We start from the raw sequence: 6,032 nt of genomic DNA on the forward strand, positions 1-6,032 counted from the left end.
AAATGTAATACTTATAAAAAACATATAGCACATGGTTTCATTTGATTGGTTGTATATATTTATTATGTTTTTATTCGGCTAGAAAAATTCAGAATATTTGTTTAAATTCTTTTTTCAATTATTCCAATTTTAAACTTAATTTTTAGTAAAAATTAGTAATTTTTAGTAATTTATTTTATACAAATTAATTTATTTTAAGGTTTATAATATAAAGTACCTTTATTATATAAGTAGGGGTTACAATATGAAAGCGAGGACCGAGATTGTTTTGTTTTTTTAACAAAATCTCCTGTTTCGCTTGTGTTTATTTATGAGCATTTTTTTTAAGTTACAAACAAAATGATACGGTACCTAACCTAGGTTGCATTTTAACATGAACACTTTGTAATTATTCACAATTTTCATTACTTTAATTAGGAGTTCAGCTTGTGTAAATTTATCTTTATGGTAAATTAATCTTAAAAAGTGTTTTTGATTAATTTTTATATGCGTACTCGTCGTTGCTATATATCGTGTATTTTTATTACTATATTACCTATATTCTTGAATTTTAAATTATTTTGCCGTAAAATATTTTTGGCGTTTTAAAGAAGATCTAAGTTTTTTTGATTTTATTATTTATAGAGCATGCGTGTTAGCTTTCTAAGCTAAGCTTTACATCAATTAAAATTTCCTAAAAATTCTTGAAATTCCTAATGTTTCCCGACCTTTTTCAACAATTATACTTTCTATTTTTAACAAAGGAACTGTTGGTTTCTTTTCATGCTTCTCTGTTTATCTACATATTTTAATGAAAAATAAAGTTTTTTTTTTTTTCTCTAATTAACGGCATCTTGTTTGTTTAAAACCCAGGACTGGCGCCAGAGTAATTGGCACCCAAGGCAAACCTCCCAACAACTTTTAGAAAAGAATGCAAAAATTATGTTATTACATTATATATTTAAATTCAGAGGCAATTCTAGGAATAAAATGGGGGGGGGGGGGGAATAAAACAAAATAAAACAACCTATAACAAACAAAAAAAATTTTTTTTTTTTCAACCAACTATATAGCTGTGTCAAAAATAGGAAAGTAAGCATTTGTTTCAAACTTTTCTTTTAGATCTTAAATAGGTTTGTCATCTCCTTTATATGTAAATTGTTTTTTCTTCCTTCTGATGCAGGTTGATTTGGGCTCGAAAAGAGCTGGTATCTCTATACTGACTGCAATTTCAACTGCATCTACTAGTGCTTTCTTAAACTCTATTTTATTTCTGCGATTTACAAGAAACTTCTTTATTTCTTCAAGAAGTTTATGGCGCCATATATATCTAATTCTTTTGCCTGAAGTTGCTAACTAGTCATGTTGATCTCAAACAACACGTCATACCACACAACCAGAGAAACGACAAACTTAAAACTAGAAATGCCGTTTGCAATAAACTGTGTATCTACCCGTATTGAATTACCAGATGCTCCTGTTATATTTGTGTTGTCCGCTCTCTCTTGCGTTGTGTTCTCTGCCAGAGTATCGTAGATACCACCAAGTTTATATCAGAGAGGTTTTAAAGCATCAGTTCAACTTTCCCATCTTGTTTCACACAGTGGTTTAACAGTGAAATTAGCCATATATCGAGTTAAAACTTCTCAGAGAAGAGTTGATGCAGAAAAGAATACGTATACATGTTGCACCAGATCAAAGTAAACTGCTTGTTTGCCACACCAGCACCAGTTTTAGAGGCAAAATCTAAGAAATGTTTCTTTATAAATGCTGTTGCTTATGGCCGCCGACACGGGTTTTAAAGTGGAGGGGCACAATTATCTATTTTTAAAAAAAGTCCTCTATATCTAGAACTTTCTCCAAAAAAAGTCTCCCCCTCCCCCCACTCTCCCGCTTCCTGGTGTTGACGGCCCTGTTGCTGTAATGTCATTATCTGGATTTGAAAACATATCCACAAAGCAAATGATCATCGTAATTTTCTGTCAGCTGTTTCAAGATTTGCTGCCAATACTGTTCTTCTTTTTAAACGAGACGCAAATAATCAGCATCAACTGTTTTATTGTGTTGCAGCTCAAACTCACTTCATGACTGAAAATTTACTAAATGTTTGCTGGTTTTCTCATGCCCTGACAGAACTTTAGACATGTTTTTCCAATCATGTGAACCATTAGAAAAAAGTGATGACTCTGCTATTGTGCTACTGGTAAACAACTTGCAGCAGAAGTAATACGTCAAGTCAATACTTACAGAATACTGCAGCCAATGTCAAGGAGCTTCATTTTCATTGACAAGCCGGGGGTTGTAATAGTTTTTTGAAAATTTTCTTTGCATATTATCTTTGGGAAAGTCAAACTGATTGACTTATTTTGGTCCATGTTTTATCAAAAGTTGTTGCATTTCATCATCAAATATGACCCAAATGGCCAGATTGCCATAATTAACATAAAAACCAGAGAAATTATCTTTTATTAAATCTTTTTCTCTTTGCCATCGTAGATTAAAATATTACTTATCATAAAAATAATCACCTTGCGTACCTTTAAAGAACTTTAAATTACAGTCGGACAAATTTTCAATTCCCCTTGAATTCTCAATACATACCAAAAGCTTCGCTTAACTCGGACATTCGCAGAGTTGGACAAAATATATACACTCGTTCAGTCTGAGTTAACTGTTCTACTGTATAATTTTATTTTAAATTTTTTATAAAAGTTTTAAAGTTACAATTTAAAACTTTTAAAACTCCATAAGTATAAATACTTATCTCTATTTATATAATACTATAGTAATATAAAAACACAATACAAATTTATTATTACACAATACAAATTTATATTAATTACTTCGTAATTGCTATCTTTAAGAATATTTAATTAAAATCAATTTCTTACTATTTCTGAATTAACATGCCAGTAAAAACAATTTTCACTATAAAGTTGGTTTAACGTATTAAAATTTGGTATAAACGAGTAATGATAACTTTGTAAAAGTATAAAAAAAAAGTTTTGAAAAGTTTTTCAAATCTCTAAAATTTAATTCATAAGAGATTTAGAAGAGGTTTTGGCAATGTTTTTAATATATTTATTTTTTATATAGCTAATTTTTAGCGCCGCCCAAAGCGGCCGCCAAGTTCGCCTAGTGATTAAACAGGCTATGTTTGAACCATATATTTAGTTTTTGAAGTTTTTGTTTAATCTTTAATACAAATATGTTTGTTAAAAAGTAGAATAAATTTGATTTATAATTTGAAGTTTATCAGAGACTTTTAGAAGGCCATTTATATAGATTAGGAACAAAAGAAGAACTCAATTATTTCGAGTAATTTTAAGGAGTAACTGTATTAACTTAATAATAATGAAAAAATTAAAAATGTGGGGTCCTATTTGATTTTAAAATAGAAATAATTAATTTTTGGCTAAATAAAAGGGGAAAGTAAGTAATTAAAAAATATTCTTTTTTGTAAACTTTTTAATGGAATCGCTATTGATTATGTTGAAGTTTAAGAAAACTTTATGTTTAGGTAAGAAGCAAAATTTAAAAAAAGTAAACTTTTGTGAAAGCTGTGTGCAAAAAAATCAACTAATTTTTCTTATTTTAGACAGAAAATTTCACCTTAGTTGTTTGACGGTTTTACTTGTTTTAAAATAAAGCGAATTCAATTTTGTAAAGAACTTAAAGAGGATTCAGCAAATCTGCAATAAAAAAAAATATCTTGCTTTGATGAAACACTTTTTTTAAAAGAAAAAATTATCAAAAAGCAACTAACGAGGAAAACAATAATTGATCCTCCTCGTTACAGTTAGTATAATTCAAAAAAACAGCTATTTGAAGATTTTTATAACTTATATAAATATATAAATTATAAGTATGCTCAATTTTAAAACTTAGTTAAAAAAAAAAAAAATAGCAAATCAAGTATTAACTAAAAAGGTAAGAGGTTAAAAAATTAATTAAAAAAAAAATAAAGCAAAGATGAGTTTGAAAAACGAAATCGGTATTAAAATAACCGATATTACTAATATTACTAATAATAACAAAAACTGTTCGGTGAACGCAAACATATTTTCAAAATTAACTAGACATAGCCTACAGGCAAAAACTGGTTGAATTAATTTCTTATCTTGTCTATTATTATGAACTAATATCATTAACTATTAAAATTTTTGCAATAGTTTAATTTAGCTTTGCGGATTATTTTGTTTAAGGCTTTTTGTAACTCTTTTAAATAAAATCCGAATAGCAGTTCCAATGTTGCAATCTGAGTCTCGTATTACAAGAGTTTTTGTACATTTGGAGTTATTATGCATCAGGAATACTTATCAAATTTGCAGTTTCATTGTAGAACAATTTGAATTTCATTATTTCTAGTTCGAAACCCGAACAAACTACTTTCAGGATATTCCTAAATTTTTTTATGACCTCAACTTCAATTTCAGTAATTTCAGAAAATATCTAACCATCTTAAAAAGCCTTTTCTAAAATAGTATTTCCATCATTTAAGTTTCCAAATCTAAATTTAAGAATATCAACATGTATGCTAGGTTTTTCCTTGAATCTGGCATGGATAATCGTTTAGCCTAGATGTAATATGTACTCAAATATTTTTATCTGTTTTTGAGCCTTTTCATCGCACTTCCTTTTTCGCACAGTTTCAAAGTCATTTATTTAAGATAAGTTTTGCCCCATAAACATTACAGGATCGAGTAGAGGCATTGTTGGTTAAGGCATTTACAAACTCTCCATAAAACATTGTAAAGTCTACATTGTAATTAATCTTGTACGATTGTTCTTTTGAATTAATGTCAAACGATAACAGAGTTGAAACTTCAAATCATAACCTTTCTTCCACTATCTTGCAGCGTTCTATTGATTGTGTTTTTTACTGAAGGTTAAAATGTAACAAACTTTTTTTTAATTTTTTTTTTTGTTCAAATTCTCAGTTATTTTTAGATGTTGAACATCCAAACCTTCAGTTTTTTTAAAAATTAATATGCTATTTTGTCTTTCAAATCATTGCAAAGTTCGTTCTTCAGTTTTAAAATAACACTTTTTTTTTCTTCTTTTAAATCGTCTCAAATTCTTGACATTCAATAAAGACGTAGATACTTAAAAATTGCTGTTTTGACCAATGTGTTCCGGTTTGATAATTTTTTTTATTTTTATTTGTATGTAAACGTATACACATATAAATACACATTTGCTTGAGTAACATTGGTCTCCATCAAACCCAATTTTACAGTCCAATACCATCACATCACATCCAATATCACAGAACCTCCGGGCACTTTAGCAAAACTGAAATTCAACGTGTGTGATCTAGCATTCATAGACTTAAACCCGTCTTTTACGGATCTTGGTACTTGGTCTCTCGGTGTGCCAATTATCAAGAGAAGAATAAACCACAATACGAAAGAAACTCGTCAAATATTCTGCAAATCTTAAAAACATTTATTTTTCTAAAAAGAGTTAAACAAGTGCAAAATGATTAAAAAATTTTTAAATAAAATATTTATCTAAACGACAACCCTAACGCTTTAAGATATAGATTTAAAAATATTTATGCTAAAAAATTACTTCTTTCTAAATTTAATATTCGCCACATTTTAAGGTTTCTGAGGTACTATGCGAAATAAAGAATAGTTGTTGTCTTATCAACTGGTACCATGAATGGTTTTGAACAAAAAAATCAACGTAAAAAAAACTTTTTATCATTAAAGTAAACCGTTTTGTTTATACTTTTTACTTATAATGTTAATACTTGATGTAGCTGTGTTTAAAAAAGTAGGAATTTTAAATTACGCATAAGTGCAACTGAATTGGAAGCAGTTTCAGATTCGTCATCTCCGTTACAGCGTTCAAAATCAGAATTTTCGATATTTAATGAAAAATGCCTGTACTAAGAAAACCATTCATTATTTTGTATTTTTAATTGATTCAAAGCAACTCGAATTCCCTAATCCATTTACCATTTAAATAAAGAGTACGAATTGTCCATGTATATAAAAACAGTAGGGAAACATCTTTTAACTCGTTGTAAATTCACATAAGCCAAA

The sequence above is a fragment of the Hydra vulgaris genome, chromosome 10 (assembly GCF_038396675.1).
Source record: "Hydra vulgaris chromosome 10, alternate assembly HydraT2T_AEP".
Taxonomy (NCBI): domain Eukaryota; kingdom Metazoa; phylum Cnidaria; class Hydrozoa; order Anthoathecata; family Hydridae; genus Hydra; species Hydra vulgaris.